Below are 19,242 nucleotides of genomic sequence, written 5' to 3' on the forward strand. Positions count from 1 at the left end.
TATCATCTTAGAAAGTCAAAGCATAGGAGTTCAAGTGTTACATATTCTCATCATTTGCGTGTCGAAGTTTTTAATACTATTATTAATTTGCAACTTTCAGAGCTTAACAGTCGTTTTGATGCGGTGAATAGTAATCTACTTCTTGGTATGGCTAGTTTGAGTCTGGATAATTCTTTTACAAATTATGATAAAGATAAAATTATGAAACTTTCTACACTTTATCCTCATGAGTTTAGTGGTTCAAAACTTGAAGATCTCAGTTACGAGCTTGACAACTATATTCTCTTTTGAAAGAAGACAATGATTTCTCTAACTTGAAAGGACTTGGAGATCTTTCAGAAAGATTAGTTGAAACAAATTTGTACAAGACTTGGAGACTTGTGTTTTTGCTTGTGAAGTTAAGTCTGATATTGCTTGTTGCTACTGCAATAGTAGAAAGAGCTTTTTCTTCAATGAAATACATCAAAAATGACTTGCGTAGCAGAATTGGTGATGAATTTTTGAATGACTGTTTAGTTTGTTATATAAAAGATAAAGTATTTGAAAGTGTACCTAATGATGCGATTATTGATCGTTTTCATAACATTACAACCCGTCGAGTACAATTGTAATGGTGATATTTATTGAATATATATTATGTTAGATGGTTTGGTACTTGTTACATATATGTTAAATATCATTGTTCGTATTTCATTCGGTTATTATTGTATAGTACATTGAGGTATATCCTAGAGTCTAAATCTTGAACCCATAAAGTTAAATTTCTGGATCTGCCTTTGGTTGTGGGGTCGTACGTTTGCCCCTGATATTCTGGATATGGCTGGCATGCACCAATTGGTGGAGATCTGTGAATTCCAACAGTGGACTCACTTGTTCATAGGTGACTATCCCAAAGTTTATGAGGACGAAATGCACAGGTTTTATGCCGACATCTTTACAGTTGGGGATGATTATATTTGTGTGATGATGAATGATGCTGCACAGGTTTATGCCAAATGTTTTAGAAAAAACAGTTCCAATTTAAGAGAACAAATGCAGCATTGTATAAAACAAGTTCTAGTAAGATGATTACCCATTAATACCTTCAACGGTTAAATCACCTATCTAACAGTTCTAGCCTTAAAACATCTTGGTGAACATACACAATTAAGGAAAGTTATTTTGGTTTTGCTATTACTCATAAAAAGATTAACTTGGCTTTGCAATTATCAAAAGCTTAACAGCACCACACATACTCAAACCAAGTACCTGTATAAACACTGTCCCTCTTTCATATGCTAATATGTTTATGAGTCTTTGTGATCGAACATCACAAGCATTACATGTGAACGTCACTAGTAGACTTCTTCTTGGTAGTTTCAAGTTAATAGTTGCTTCCTGCCAGAAAAAATGACATTTAAGTGGCCAAAGAGCAAGTAGTAATTCTTTTAATTGCAAATTAGAAGACCTAGTCATTCTTCGCCAAATACGGGGTGTAAATGTCTCATCTTCCAATTGAAGCTTAAGTCGCTTCTTCGGCCTAATATTTTTATCTGTATCTTTTTTCACCTTGATGTTATCTTCATGTCCTAACAATGTGATCTTGTATTTTTTTTCTTTAATAATAGGGACAAGGTTCTTGAACAATGGTGACAATGAAGGAGAAGTTTGAAGCTAAGACACTCAATGTTTTGCTTTTTGGTTATATGTAAATGCGTACAATGACAATGAAGTATTACGTAGTATATATGCGGAGGAACTTGAAGCTAAGGCACTCAATATTTTACTTTTTGGTTATATGTATATGCGTACAATGACAATGAAATATTACGTAGTGTATATGCGGAGGAGCTTGAAGCTAAGGCACTTAATATTTTGCTTTTTGGTTATATGTATATGCGTACAATGACAAAGAAGTATTGCATAGTATATATGTAACTGAACTTTCAGTAATAAAAGTATTTAGTATTTGGTTTAGAAAATTCTTTTAGTGTTTATTAAATACTATTGGATGATCTTAAACTTATATATTAATATTGATATATAAGTTTCAGTTGCTAGATTAATATTAATATTAATACTAGAGTAAACTCTAGTATTCAGTTGCTACTAGAGTAATATTAATGGCGAGTTGCCACTGATGGCTTATCATTGTCAGTAGCGTTGCCACTATTCAATAGCGTTATTAGTGTTGCCACTGATGACTTATCATTTTGTGTTAACTAAGTCGCCACTAAATGTCACTCTACAATAGCGCTATTAGAGTTGCCACTGATGATTAATTATTTTTGTGGCGACTCAGTCGCCACTAAATATTACTGTTCAGTAGCGACTTCAATAAAATCAGTTTGGTGGAACTCTTTCTTGTGGCGAGTACATTTAGTTTTTATAGCGACAACATCGCCACCAAATGTATACATTCTGTGGCGACCTCATGTTGTCGCTACTAGTAACATTCGGTAATGGAAGTACTTGAAACAGTTGCATAGAACATTTAGTGGCGACTATCAATGATTTTGTTGCGACTTTGGTCGCCACTAAAAGACAAATTTCTTGTAGTGGTAGGTCGTGGTTTTTAATCCCGTGAGCTAAGAGTTTTTCACGTAAAACTTCTTTGTCTCATTTACCTGCTGCAGTGTGCGTGTGTTATGTGAAAACTAATAGAAAACCAGGTTCTCTATATAGTTTGGTGGACCCTTAAATTCTATCACATGTCAGATTATTGTCTTTTAAATTTATTAGTCTATTGCCTTCTAATTGTCATATTTCCTATTTCATTTCAAATTTCTTTACTTCTTCTTTGTTCTGCATTTGTCTTTACTTGAATTCAGTGAAAACCATTCTAAAGTTATTCTACTTCGAAAAAGTAAATCTCTCAACAAATTTATTTTGGTTATTAGTTTGTTATAAATCACTAAAACATGGAAGTACAGTTGTTGAAATTATTTATGACTTGTTAGTTTAATTTAATTTAGTTTATGTTGAAATCATTTATTTACTTTATATTATTTTTTTTGGTTTAGTGTTTGGTTCTCTTTCTTTAATTATTGGTATTTATTTTTTGTATATCTTTTTTTGCCGTCTGTTTGCAAATAACTGCTTCTTATTTATAAAATACAAGAAGTTCTATAATTTGTTAAATATATTAGAGCTAATAAGTTTTTAAACTGGATAAATTGATTTCTTTTGTTAAAGTTTGAAAATTTGTTAAATTTGTTAAGTTAAATTGATAAAACATTAAAAATAAAAATGAATAGGCTTTTATATTGTTTTTAATCTATGCCCAACTTTTTTAAAATGGTTGATCACCGACTTTAAAATGACTTTATTTCGAGATTGCGTTATGAACAAAAAGAATCCAAAAAGAAAGAAAACAACAAGCAAATCCTACTTGTCATACCGCTTATACTATTTATTATTATCATTTTTGATTAAATCCGTTTGTTCAAAATTCTGAGTTTGCAGCACTTGTGCCTGTTGGAATCTTCCTAGAAGTTTGGGACCTCACATGCATTCTTCAGCCTTTTTACTCCTTAAATACCACCCCTAACCCTTGGCAAACGTACCATCCTCTCTACTCTAAACTTCCAAAGTTCTAAGTAATTAATACTTCTAACTAGCTTTGCTTCCTCTTAAGTCTTAGCAAAGTCTTCTACTCCCTATCTTTTTCTCCTCTCTATTTTTCTTTCCATATTATGGCCAACTTTTATACCTCAACTTCACTCTTCATATTGCTAATCTTATCAAACCTATTTCTGTTCAGCGACGGAAGAAATCTTGCAACAAAAGAAAATTTGAACCTTGTCTATCAAGTAAAAGAGACATTTGGCGCAAAGGTCGAAAAAAAGGATGCTAGCCCTCATAAGCAGTTGGGGAGAGGTGGATTTAGATTTATGGAAGGAACAGTGGATGCATTTCAGCCTAGCACCCCAGGCCACAGTCCTGGCATTGGTCACTCTAAACACGACTAGCTTTAGCCCATGCAACTTGGTGACTTTGTAATGCTCTTAATTTTCCTATTACTATCATATATATCGCGTGCATGTAATCATATAGTACAATTTCAATTCGATTGGCTTAGTTTGTAGGACTCAATGATGTAAACTCATTCTTTTATTTCAAAAGTTAATGGTAATTTTTTTTTAATTGTACTCAAGGTTTACACTTGCTTAGTATTAACAGAAAAGCTAAATGCGTTCTTCCAAACTACTGATCAATGAGTATGTGTTAGTTCTAGTACTACCGTCAATTGCCAATCATTTGGAATGTGTTTAATTTTCTCCTGCCATTCTTTTGCTTCTTCTTTTTTCCTTTTTTTTTTTTTAATGTGTATCAGGTATTAGCGAGAGAGAATTCGGATACCAATTATCATCCACGAGAAACTTATCAATATTAGGATAAATGCTGGTTGTATCGAGATTATATGGTTTTGACAAAAGCAAGAAAGCCAGCACGAAAGTAATGGTTTGATAATGTTAATATTTACTACGTACACCAATTAGTTCCGTCTGACGTACACCAATTAGTTCCGTCTGGGGAACATTGATACACCAAAAACTCTACATGCAATCTCCTTTAAGTCCACAACTATGGCAATGTCCTGATTTTATCGCCAAGTATTTATTTCAAAATTTAGTGCACTACATTCCGAGATTTACGCTAGTGGCGTGTAATGCCATGTTATGACTTTAGGTCTAAATCCTTACTCGAAACAGTCAGTGAGTTCAACTTAATTATATATATAGATAACACGTAGAAAATATTTTTACATTATTTATCACGTCCCTAAAAATTAATAACATGTAATTATCTATAATAAGCGAAAGTAATTTAAAAGTAAGATACGCAACTTCCTACATGAGATACAATGATATTGAAAAATCTCTATATGATATCACAAAAGGGATAACTAATATGCACTCACAATGTATAGAAGTTTTATGCTATCAGCCAATTACAAGTAATGTTATCGCAAGAATGTAATAGTGGTAATCTGCAAAATATGGGAAATGACCTGTAAAAATAGGTAAAATTACATTGGTGTTCTGAATTTTTTTACATTTCCGATTCATATAATTTAAATTGCTAAGGGCTTGTTGTTGGTATTATTTATACTTGGAAATGTAAAGTCAAAGATTTTTTTGTGGTCCCTTTTCCTTTTTTACTTCTTTGTGATCTTTTGTAAAAGACAAAGTGTCCCTCATTGGTTGTGGAAAGCCATTTTCTTCTCTTTAAATTGAATTGCTCTTTGTTGGGCTCGTAAAGAGCTAATAAAAGAGTGTGGTCTCGCGCACATGAGAAATTAGTCCTGAAGGCAAAACGGACTGACTTCATCTGTAACTGCCCAATAGCTTTGCCTATGAAAGGCAATCTTTTTTGTGAATTATCCAACACAGAAAATACTTTTATCTTCTGTTCTTTCTCGGCAATTGTTTTGTGTAGATTCCAAACTTCCAGCCACGACTGCACGTGTTTGGAGGTGCTGTGGAACCTTGGGGAGTGGCCGGTCTTAACGATTTGCACCGAGTCGGACCGAAATCGCTTTCAAGACAATGACTTGCCACGACATAGTATTTTTCGATAAGTTGTTCTTGTTTGCTTCTTCTTCTTCTTGGTCAATATTATGAATCAATGTCTTATTTTACGAGGGACCAAAGGTAAAGCTATGGGGGTTATTAATATATAGATCAAAACAACTAAAATGATCAAAACAACCCTCATGCGTTAAACATTTTTTAAAAAGTAATTAAACAAACACATTATAATCTATACATTATAATTCATGCATTATTAATTCTTGCATTACAAATTCTTACATTACAATCACTGCATTAACTATTGGCTCCTACATTACAATCCCTAAATTATTCAATTATTCATACACAACTTCTCTCTGAATTGAACGCCCTAAAAGTATTACTTACTTAATTATCGTTTTGGCCAATATAATAAGGGAGATATATCTCTTTTTCCCTGTTTATGTTATTATTAGTACTAACATGGAAAAAATATAATCTGGTGGCAACTTTGGATGAAAGAAAATTTGAGATCATAATCTCACTAGCACTGTAATTCCGAAGGTGATATATTTCAAACGCTAAAGATTAAGGGGTAATTAGCAGCGGTCCAAGAAAATTGGTGGCCTAAAGCCAATTTTTAATTTGAGCATTTTAGAAGGAAAAAAAAATTATCATAACATCGATGATTCATTCCGATGTTCGTACACATAGAACAACACAATTTAGCACAATTGTCGCACAATAACTCACTTCAACCAACAAAATATAGGGCGAGTAATGTGCTAAAAGTATAGAATTTTGGCCTAACATCAGTTGCTAATAGTTTCTTTTATAAATAATTTAGTCTCTTCTAAGATATTGTTGATCTTAGATAATAGAACCGAATTCATATAGATACCTCACTAATGATGTCACTCGTAAAATTTAAATAATGAAAAGTTTTATATTCGCGACAAGGGTTTAGGGGGGAGTGATTCTCTTTCTGTATTTTTTGCTCAAACGGTTACACCAGTACTAAATTAAAAGTTATCTTGATTTTTTATAAAATATTTTATTTTTTATTTTAACATACCCAATATATTTAGACCCTACCTCTAAAGATTGTTGTGAGATGTATTTAATCCAACTTACCTTAATTAAATATATTGGGTTCGAGTCCTGTGGTTAAAAAAATCCTGTTAAAGCGTGTTCCCTGTTTTACTAGGCCTTACGTGGTACAAATCTAGATTAGTCAGGGTTTCAATACAAATACGAGTAAAAAAATAAAAACAAAATTTGGGGCCCTCAAAATTTGGGGGCCTAAAGCCTTTACTTTAGTGGCTTGACCCTTGAACCGCCCCTGGTAATTAGGCGCAACTCATATCAAAGTTTTGAGGGCAAACAACTTTCACTTATATATACCAGCGTCTAGCACCCAACCTTCATGCGTCACGAAAAAAGAGTGTTGAGTGTGCGAATAAAGTTCACATTGGTAGCTGAAAAAATTGAAAGCTAACATATAAGGTGTAAGAATTTCTTAATAATATGAGATTTTTTTTTGTAGAAAATGGTACGAAAATCATTAGGCCGGTTTAGTCAAAAACTGGTACGAGAGCCTACTTTCGGTAGGAAGAGTATGATGAAAACTGATAAATACTCTGACCATGTGGGTAACATTGAGCCGTTTTAACGCAATAACTGATATCAGGGCCGAGGTTTGGTAGGACGAGCATGGTGATGGAAGATAAATACTCGATGTGAATGACACACAAAGTCCTATATTAATAGCTGAAAAAATATATCATAAGCCTACATATAAGATATAAGAATCTCTTAATGTTATGACGCATTTTGAGAGAAGCCATACAAACTCGGCCGTAAGCGAAAAATATTATACTATGTTAAAGAGTATATGAACCGAACAAGGAGGATTTCTTTCTATGAGATTTGGAAATCCGTGAGAAAGCAGAAGATCTGAAGAAATCTTTCACCAACCGCATTGAGATTATCAGAACTGAAAAAAATGCACATGAGAGTGCAATGGAATGGTACTGAGCTAATTAGGGTCCACCAAATTTTGTCTGGGACAAGAGATTTGAAAATTTGTATGGTTCAGTTAAGTACCTCGTTAGCTTGCTCCATAGGGCATGGAGGCCACCTTTTCCCATTCTTTACATTTTTTTTTTTGCCATTAATTGCAAAAAGAATCAAGAATCTTCCCAATTTTGTGCTCAAGAATCTTGCTTTTACCCTACACAAGTTGGTATTAGGCAACCGCAAAGGGTCACCTAGGCCTTTGGCCTCTCTAAACTGTAAAGTTAAGTTCCTCTAATCTCTTTAGTACATGCTACAGTTGTTTAAGGACAAAAAGACCTTAGCAGGACAAGCACTTAGTCCCAAACAAACAGTATAGTACAAAATGTGTAGGCAAGTACGAACGTGCATAGGTTTTTGTCTAACCGCTTGAGCGTACATTTTATGTTTTTTATTACAAAACACATACGCTTTTAAAGTAGCTCTTGAGCTCTCGAAGGGTAATATAAAGTTTTATAATGTAAAGGTAATGCTTTAAGACTGCCAATCCGATCCCCTTGGAAAGACTTTGTTTAGCCAGTGCTACTGTTCTTTATGTGAAGCTTAGGGCTACTGAATTTTATTTTCTTTTCTCACAAAGGAAAAGGGCATCGTACTCTTTCATAATAAATACTTTTAGAATTTTCATAATATCATCTCATAACGTAAAGGGTCTTGGAGTGATAAAAAATATTAAGGTATATAAAAAATAGGGAAAAGGTCCAAAAATGATCATGTGGTATTTGAAATGGATCAATTATAATCCCCGTTTAAATTTGAATCTAAAAATGATCTTGCCGTTATAAAATGGGTCTAATAATACCCTTGTGTTATTCAAAATTGATCAATAATGCCCTGGAATTTTATTTTATTTTTAAAATGCTTTTAAAAACTGAAAAATATATATTCTGTAAAAACTAGAAAAAGAAACGAATTTGCAAAATATATATTTTTAAGTCTTTTCAGTTTTTTTAAAGTATTTGTTTTGTAAAAATTGGAAAAAAAAATTAAAAAATTGGAAATTTATTGAAAATTTTTTTAATAAAAAAACTAGAAATTTATTTAAAAAGAAACCGACATATAACTGTAAATGAATATTTAAAAACCGACTAAACCGACATAATCGTACCGTACCGAACCAAATTTAATTTTTTTTAAATAAAATCGTATATTTTTATATAAATATATAACTGTACCGATAATTATGGTAGATTTTTTATTTTATAAAAATAAACCGAAAAAATATTGAACCGTCAAATTGAAAAAAAAAAGATTTTGCAAAATATTTTTATTTTTTTAAAACTAATGCATATGTAGTCCACTGCTTTAGGAGAGTTTTTTTTTTTTTTTTCATTTTTTTTCCAGTTTTTACAAAACAAATACTTTAAAAAAAATAAAAAGACTTAAAAATATATATTTTGCAAATTCTTAGTTTTTACGGAATATATATTTTTCAGTTTTTAAAAGCTTTTTAAAAAAAATAAAAATTCCAGAGCATTATTGATCAATTTTGAATAACACAAGGACATTATTAGACCCATTTTATAACGGCAGGGTCATTTTTGGATTCAAATTTAAACGTGAGTTATAATTGATCTATTTCGAATATCACAAAATCATTTTTGGATATATTTCCTAAAAAATATAATGCAATTGCCAGGCTGGTAAGGTTTCATTCTGCGAGAGAGATATATATAAGAATAAATTATGCGATTGGGTACCTTTCGGTCTAAAGCTTCTTTTGGTCGTAATGATTATTTTTGCTATTGAAAAATAGACAAATGTGTATTAAAGTATTCACAATGAAGCTACTTCCAATGTGTCGAGCAAGTGGAGTTTATTTTGATGATTGATAAAGAAATTCAAGCATGAACCAGGTCTATATATAGTGTATACAGACACGAACAGATTCGAGTATAAGGGATGCACGTGAAAGAGATAAGTTTAAGTTGTTATATCTTATATCTCCTGATCGAAAATGTTTCATAAATGATAAGGAGAATAACTCCTTACTCGAAGAGAACTTTATCCAAGATAAGTGAGGAGTTAGAAATTGAAGATAACTAGAAGTCTTCCGCCATGGAAGAGTATAGCATTAGAACTCTAGTTATTTCCTAGTCTACTAACTCTATATATTGCAGGATGTTCTCATTCTACAGACACGCACAAACGCTGAAATTAAACGTGACTTGAGAGCAAAATAACAAGGCATTTTGTAAATAATTCTTGTGTGATTCAAGTGTGCGAATCTAAAGCTACATAAACCAGATAGAACAACCAGTTCCAAGTGTCTGTCTTTTATTCTAGTTCAATTGTAGTAGTATTTTTTAAATTGTACCTTTCAGCTTTATCTAGAGACAATTGTATTAGGTACTCTAAGTATTCAAGTTAGAGTTAACTTGAAGTTGTCACAAAAGTTAGAGGTTGATTGCCACAACGGGATTAGAGGTAATCTTTAGGTTTACAAAGAGTTTTGTAAATGATATTTTGGCTCAGTGATTTAGTGAAGTGTTAGGAAAAATCCTACTGAGTAGTATGTCGTGATTTGTTTTCACCTTTTGAGCCACGTGTTTTTCACATAAAAATACTTGTGTTCTTTACTTTCAGCATTTACTATTTCCGCAACAGTAGTACAAGGAACACATAGAAGAACCAGGTCCTTCTATAATCAGTGACCGTGAAAATTAGACACCACACAAATTACTCCCTCTTGTGTGGCATTGAAGTATAAAACATCAATTGGTATTAAAACAGATTCTCCTTGAATAAGCTTGCACCTTAGGAGAAGATTAACATGAGTGCACCACCTGGAAACTGGGAAGGGTAATCCACTGCTAGGCCATCATTCTTTAACGGCCAGTACTACTCTTGGTGAAAAAACATGATGAGAGATCACATTATAGGAGAGGACTATGAGATATGGGACATTGTCACTGATGGTCTATTGGCTACCTTGAAGACAAATGCTGAAGTAGTAGATGTGCCAAAGACAAGAGCGGATTGCACTGCTGAGGACTTGAAGAAATGGGAGAAGAATGTTAAAGCCAAGAAATGGCTTGTTTGTGGACTTGGTCCAGATGAGTGCAGGAGAATCCAAAGTTGTACCACTGCTAAGCAAATTTGGGACACATTGCAAGTGGCTCATGAAGGAACACCTCAGGTGAAGAGGTCCAGAGGAACTCTACTGTATTCTCAATATGAGAACTTTGCTATGAAGAAAGGAGAAACCATTGATGGTAGGCTGTAATCCCTTGTTTTAGTCGCTTATTGCATACTAATTCACTGCACTTTACTTGTGTTGAGCTTTAATTGGTAGTATTTTTGCACTTATTGTATGTTTTATGCCTTGTAGGAGTGATTCCAAGTTATATAGATATTGTGGAGCTAATTCCAGCTATTTGGAGCTTTGAAGTCTAAGTAGAAGCTCAAGCAATTAAGCCGGGAACATGTTTGGGGGTCGAAAACCAAGTCTGGATGTCAAAAAATGATAAAACGAATTAAATCTAAGAAAATTGCACTATCATCCCGCAGGGCGCTAGTGCAAAAAGTGGCTAGAAATGATTTTTTGGCACGTTCTAGAATTTCCTACATGAGCACCGCATGGGGCGATGGGGGGTAAGATGTGGTAGCACAAAAATGCTAGAGTGATTTCCTATTTTGGCTAAAAAGGGGTAGTTTCATCCGGGGATTAATTTGGGACGGCTTAAATACACCAGAAAACACCATTTTCAGGAGTTTTGGATACAATTTCGACCTAAGGAGGCTAAGGAGGAGTTAGCTTTCATCATTCCTTCCTCACTCAAGATCTAAGTTTGGATTGAAATTATGTTTTCCTATACTTTAGTTACATTTGTGAAGAACTTCTCCATGTCTATGGAGTAGATCCATTTTGATTTTGATGGATTTGGTGTATTGATGATTGTCGTGGATTATAACTCTATTTTTATGTATTTGAATCGTTTTTGGAAGATTTAATTGTTGCATATATATTCACTTGTTCTTGTAATCGAAAGAAGCATAACTTGTGATATCTTTGCATTATATTGTTGGTTGAGTTCATGGATTCTTTTAAGTAATCGAAAGAGGCTTTGAATAATTGATTAAATCTAGTTAGGAGAATAATCGAAAGAGGTTTTCCTAAAGACCGATCCACTACGTATTCTTGCATATCTTCATAGTGCTTAAATTAGTTAATCTCGTGAGGTTAAGACTTAATTGAGAGAGGAGTTTTTGCTAAACGTTTGAACTAATAATAGAGTGAATTCGAGAGACTCACTTGAACATTGGAAGTGAATTATCTAGAGTTAGATCCCGAAAACGTTTCTTGCACTTATTCTGTCAAAACCCTATACTCTTCCATTGATAACTGATAAGTGGAGATTTTGACCACTTATTAGCGCCTTTTAACTTTTGTTTTAGTCTAAAAGCATTGAATTGTGCTCCCGGAACTAATCAAATTGAACAAATTTGCAAGAATGATAGAAGTTGGGTTCCCGAGATGAAATCCGACTAAAAAAGGAGCAGTCCAAGCAAAAGGCAATAAAGGGACACGAAAGAATAAAATGTACGGTCCGCAGAAGATATTGTGGACCGCAAAATTCCATCTGCGGCCGCAACTAAAGAGGAAAAGATCTGCACACAATTGTGCAAATTGCGGATCGCACATGAATTGTGCGACCGTAAAAGTTGGGCTAGGATTCAAGATCAGAGATTATACAAATTTTCAAGTCCAGTGCCTCAGTGAATTGTGTACCGCACAATATTTGTGCGGTCATAGAATATAGCCTTATAGCCGTAACCCTAAAATTGCGGAGCACAGAAGATTATCTTGCGGCCGCAGTTCTAAATCTGCAAACCGCAGCTTCGCGGCCACAATCCAGAATTGTGCGGCCGTAAAATTCCTGCTCCTGTCAGATGAAGAAATATGCGTACCGCACATGGAATTGTGAGGCCGCAGAACCTCCCAAGGGGTATTTTTGTCCGAGATTTTCATCCTTATATAAATAGACGAGTTTCACAAAATTAGGTCAAGTTTGAACATCAACAATTACTGTAGTCATTTTTCTATGCCATTTTTGGAAGTTTACTTTGCTTTGGTGTATTTTACAATAGATTTAATCATTTCAAGTTTTCATTATGAGTTTAATTAGTCTTTCTTCTTCATTTTCTTCAAACCAAAGTATGAGTAGCTAGATTTTTACTAGGATTGTGACCCAACCCTAGTGTGTAAACCTTATGGGTATTTAATTTAGTGCTTGTTTATGATTGAGTATTTATTATTTAGCTTAGTTCATGCTTTAATTTGAGGAATTAATAGTTGCAAACATTAGTTCATGCCTATTTGACTTAGGCCTCATTTGTTTGCACTTAATGGAGGTCTTAATCTTAATCGTTCAGATCTCAGACATTAAGTACGTTTATTTTTAAAGTCTGAATCTTAATTATTCAGTTCTTAATCATTAAGTGTGTTTGTTTTTTTACTTCACAACCACTTAATGAGTCTGAATAGGTATGTATGATTAAGATCTATAACAGAGACTTAATTTCATTAAGATGCTATCACATATTCATTATTAACTGCCGCCACTGGCTACCATTATCAACTACCACCATGCCGCCACCACCACCATACTCAACCACCACCGCCACCACCACCATACTCAACCACCACCACCACACCATCATCCTCAATCATAGCCGCCACCATTATCGACCATCATCACTCACTATCCCCACCACTCTGACCACCATCATTCTCACCTACAATCAACACTCATCCACCTCAACTACCATAACTAACCACCCCATAACCATCAACAACCACAGCCGGCACCACCCATCATTATAACCTACCACCACCCGCCCACCACCTTCCTCAATCATAATTACTACCACCACCCGTCATTATTAACTATCACCACCCACCACCACCATCCTCGATCATAATTTATACCACTACCAATCACTACTAGCTACTAGCATGAACCACCATTATCAACCAAAACTACAACCAACCACCGCCTCTAGTCGGCATTTATCCGTTAGCCATCACCACCAACAACTATCATATTTTAAAAAACTATATATTTTATTGATAGAATATTAGATTAGTTAGTATTTCATTTGAATTTTATGTTTATTAATTTTCAAATAAAGATAAATTTTATACATTCAGATGTTAAAAATCAAACAGTCTTAATTTTAGTATTCAAATCTTAATACACATCTTAATATATTTAGATGTGTATTCAGATTCAGACGTCTTAATCTTAAAAAAAAACAAATGAGGCCTTAGTCTCTTCTTGAGAAAAAGAGACCTAGTCTAGGATAACTTGGCTAACAAGGAATTGGGTCAATTGAGAGACTGATTTACCCAATTAAAGGGTTCAACCTAGAGATAGTAATAACCCGACTTGAGCTTTTATAAACTATTTTGTGTGATGCCCATTTGGTCTTGAGAGAGAAAAATTGGATAAAACCATTCTCTGACCGAGAGGTATTGAGTGGGTAATTTAGAGTTGTTAGCTATGATACATCCCACACAATAGAACAAGTATTAAAGTCTTTATCCCATTAGGCAAACACCTAGGTAATGGTCCCAACCCTAGGCTTTTTATCAATTTGGAAACCCTCCAAAAATAATTATCTCTAGTCTTCTTCTTTATTTTGCAATCAATAGAGTAAAATTAGAAATAGAAAATCAATCTTTTTTGTGGAATTGCAATCTAAATAGTTCAATCACGCGCATTGAAATATATATCCCTAACTACCATCTTAGCTCCCTGTGAATTTGACCCCGACTCTTAGATGGGTTTTTATAATTGTAAATGACCGTTTCATACATATTTTGAGGTGTGCGTTTGGATGTGATCAATTTTTGGCGCCATTGATGGGGAGTTAAAAACGGTGTTAGCTATATATTTGGGTGTATTTTTGGAGTATCTTATTTTTCTTCTGTGTTACTAACTTGTTTGAGAAATTGTAGGTACAACCATGGCAAAAAATAAGCTTGGAAATATTGCTTTTGGGGATGTGGACGTTGAGGATGACCAAGTGAATAAGGTTCCTCTTGAACCTCAAGCCAATAGAAGAGGACGCGTTTCTCATGACAATGTGCCCGTTCCATCCCCATCTCTACCACGAGCGGCTCCACATCGGGTGTTGCCTAATGAAGGATATGCAAGTGCAATAGTACCTCCCCGTATTAGGGCGGACAACTTTCAAATCACCAACGTGATGCTCACTTTGCTAGAGCAACGAGGTTTCTTCACCGGTGCTCTAAGTCAAAATGCTTACAAACATTTGAAGGGGTTTGAGGACATTTGTTGGGGGAGCAAACAAACTAATGTCTCAAATGATGCATTGAGGCTAAGGCTTTTTCCCTTCTCTCTACAGGGTAAAGCTTTAGATAGGTTGGAACGTTTGTCGAACTATTCCATTCACACTTGGGATGAGTTAGCGGAAAGGTTTATTTCTAAGTTCTTCTCTCTGGGGCACATGGCTACACTTCGGGATGAGATTTTGGAATTTAAGAAAGAGCCAAATGAACCACTACACGAGATATGGGAATAGTATCGAACAATGGTTAAGGAATGTCCCAAAAACAATATGACAGAGAACATGATTCAACAAACTTTCTATTGTAGGATCAATACAACCAACCAATGTGTAGTGAATCAACTTGTCGGTGGGAACTTCATGACTACGTCTTATGCGGAGGCATGTGAAATTTTAGATGAAATGACAGAAACATCATCGGCATGGAAATTCTGGGCTAATGTTCCACAACGTGATCCCAACGTGATCCACCTTCACAAAGAGTTGGATGACTATGGGCAAGCTATAGCCGAATTGACTACCACCATGAATAACCTAGAAATGACTAAACTTTAACAAGTGCAACATCCTAAGTAAGTCAATGCCATGGAGGGAGTGAACATGATGATGAACAAAAGAAGAACAAAGGATCCACAAGTGCAACATCGAGTGGATAATTTTGTGCAAGAGGATAGTAGTTTTGATCAAGATGATTCTTACAGTGACCAAAAACAGGAGGTGTAATATGTGAACAACTTTCAAGGATAACGAAACAACTTTCAAGGCCCAAACCAACAACAATGATGACCTCAAAACAATCAAGACAATTGGAATTCTCACAACCAAGGAAATTGGAGTGGTGGAAACAATCAAGGGAATTGGTATAACAATAATAATCAAGGAATTTGGGGAGGTAACAATCAAGGCGGATGGAACAATAATCAAGGCAATTGGGGGTCGGATTTTTAAAGGCACCCGATGTATCATCAACCGAACAGCCCGCCTCCATATCCTTCTCATGGTCCTAGTTCTTCAACTAATGAGATGAGACGTATTGAGAATATATTCAAGCAAATGATGAAAAAGAATGCCGATTCGGATGCCTAACTTGCCTCACACAACACATCAATCCGTAACTTAGAAGTGTAAATGGGGAAAATCTTTCAAGCTCTCAATTCTTGTCCTAAGGGGGCACTTTCAAGTGACACGGTAGTGAACCTAAAGGGTGAGAAAAACACGGGGCATGCCATGGCCGTTACTACAAGAAGTGGAAGAGGTGGGAATCCACCCACCTCAAGTCAAAGGCAACTTGTGGATGATGATCAAGTGGTACAAAAAGAAGAGGTCCCGAACAATATGGCGCAAAAAAATGATGAAGTTTAGATTGATATTGACGATAGTGTGGAAGAGACTCAAAAGGAGGTGAACCTGTCTAGGGATCACATTATTGACATACCGAAACTGGTAGTACAAAAGGCTAAGGCACCATTGCCTAAGCCTCCACCTCCATATCCTCAAATACTTGCCAAATAAAATGTCGATAATCAATTCAAAAAGTTCATTCAAATAACGAAGAGTCTATCAATCAATGTGCCATTAGTTGAAGATTTGGAACAAATGCCCAGTTATGAAAAGTTTATGAAGGATCTTGTGACAAAGAAGTGGCCAATGAATTTTTAAACTATCAAGGTCACTCATCAAGTGAGTTCAATTGTGCACTCAATAGCTCCTAAATTGGAAGATCCCGGTGCTTTCACAATTCCTTGTACAATTGGAAGTACTGAGTTTGCTAAAGCTCTTTGTGATCTTGGGGCAAGTATCAATTTGATGCCATATTCTGTTTTCAAAGGCTTGGGAATTAGGAAACCAAGACCCACATCTATGAGATTGCAAATGGCTGATCGTACCATGAAGAGACCTTTGGGAGTGATTGAAGATGTCTTGGTTCGTATTGATAAATTCAATCTTCCGGCGTATTTTGTCATTTTAGATTGTAAAGTTGATTATGAGGTACTGATTATTCTTGGAAGACCTTTCCTTGCTACGGGGAAGGCTCTTTGTGATGTTGAAGCCGGAGAACTCATCTTTCAAGTGGGTGATGAAAAGTGGTTTTCTATGTGTGTAAATCCACGCGGCAACCAAATAGCAATGAGGTGTGTTCTTTTGTGGACTAAGTGACCGATGTTATTGTTGATGATATAAGTGCCACAATCAATGTTGGTGATATGTTGGAGGTCGTCTTGCTCAACTTTGATGATGACGAGATGGATGGCTTCATGGAATGTGTGAACTCTTTGCAAGGAATAGGGTCAAATAATTATGCACCCCCGAAACTATCCTTGGATCTCGAAAATAGAAAAACTCCTCCTACAAAGACTTCCATTGAAGAGCCTCCTACCTTGGAGTTGAAGCCATTGCCTCCACATCTTAGGTATGAAGTTTTTGGCCCTTGTTCTACTTTACTGGTTATTCTTTCCTCTTGTTTGACTAACGTGCAGGTAGATTCTACATTGGTGGTGCTACATAAGAGGAAGAAGGCTATTGGGTGGACATTAGCTGATATTCGGGGAATAAGCCCTACATTTTGCATGCATAAGATCAACTTGGAGGAAGGTTCCAAACCATCTATTGAACATCAAAGAAGACGAAATGAGGCTATGGAAGAAGTTGTCAAAAAGTAGATTATCAAGTGGTTGGATGCCGGGGTTATCTACCCCATTTTTGATAGTTCGTTGGCTTCTCCGGTTCAATGTGTCCTAAGGAAGGGGGGCATGACGGTGGTCACCAATGACAAGAATGAGTTGATTTCTACAAGAATGGTGACTGGTTGGAGAGTGTGTATGGACTATAGCAAGCTCAATAAAGTCACAAGGAAGGATCGTTTTTCACTTCCCTTCCTTGACCAAATGCTCGATAGGTTGGCTGGTCGTGCTTTCTATTGCTTTTTTGACGGGTATTCAGGCTACAACCAAATCCTTATTGCTCCAGAGGATCAAGAGAAAATAACCTTTACATATCCCTATGGTACTTTCGCCTTCAAGCAGATGACATTTGGTTTGTGTAATACACCAACGACTTTTCAAAGGTATATGATGGCTATATTCACGGACGTGGTGGATGATTACCTTGAAGTTTTAATGGATGACTTCTCGGGGTTTGGGGATTATCACGACCCATTTTTGAACAAGCCGTGACCGGCACCCGATCACTAAACTTGACCGAGGGAACCATTTGCGTTTATCAAATCTATTATAACTTCAAACTTTATATGCAACAAGGCAATACTTTAACCAAATACTTTTAATTAATTTAAACATCTAGAATAAACCAACTCCAAAACTTTGTTCGTAATAACTACTGAAATACTGTTAAGTTATTATAAAAAAATATCTGAATCTTAACCCACCGACTATGTCTATGAAGCCTCTATTGATAAACTGACGCACTTCTCAGGATATGAGATTGCCTGGTTGGTTCTCCAAGTAAACAAATAAATAACTTAATAAATATGACTCAAAGGAATACTCCACGAACAAAAGCGGAGCTCACCAATAGCACTGGAAGAGAGGGAAGTCCTAACCAGCAACCTGCTCGCCTGCAAAACCGGTTCCTACGTTGTACCGCAGAAAAACGTAGGTTCCCAAAAGAGAACGTCAGTACCATCCATTGTACTCAGTCAGTCTCAACGACGGGGGACGAAACTTTAATAAAATATACATTATGAGCAAAGATTCTAAATGCATGGAAAACATAAAGCTTCTAAGAAAAATTCTAAAATAATTGCATAATAGCAGTTTATGAATATTCTAAAAGAAATTCTTTTCTTTTTCTTTCTTATAAAAAAAAATACTTCACTTTATACTTCGGGAGTTACAACTATACTGACTTATTTCCGTCTTTGTAACTGTGTGATCGTCACGGGTTCGATCCCAACCTGATCGAATAGGCCTAATCCACAAGGTGCCATTCGTTTCATGGTTCTCAGCGCTCATGTATCATACCTTAGTCTGGCTAAGTAAATTCTCAGCAACGAGACCCTCGGCTCGTGTGCTCCCTACTTTGGCACAAATAGTTTTAGGAAGTCAACGCCTTGGATGATGACCCCTTCTCAGAATAGAGGATACTCCCAAAAATCTGTTCTTTCTAAAACTTCTTCTTGTGACTTTTCCAGTCTAAATCTTTTATACATTAATCATGTGAATTGTAGTTATTTTTGTCGCAAGATCCAATTAACAACATAGAAACTACAGAAGAAGTAATAACCAATTATTGAATGTTTACGTATACATAAAGTTTAGTTTGATCAAATTCCACATTCCACAATATCATGAGACAATCACATTTGGCAGAACAATCAAATATCTCCATGAAGTTT

Source organism: Nicotiana tomentosiformis, chromosome 2, assembly GCF_000390325.3.
Source record: "Nicotiana tomentosiformis chromosome 2, ASM39032v3, whole genome shotgun sequence".
Taxonomy (NCBI): domain Eukaryota; kingdom Viridiplantae; phylum Streptophyta; class Magnoliopsida; order Solanales; family Solanaceae; genus Nicotiana; species Nicotiana tomentosiformis.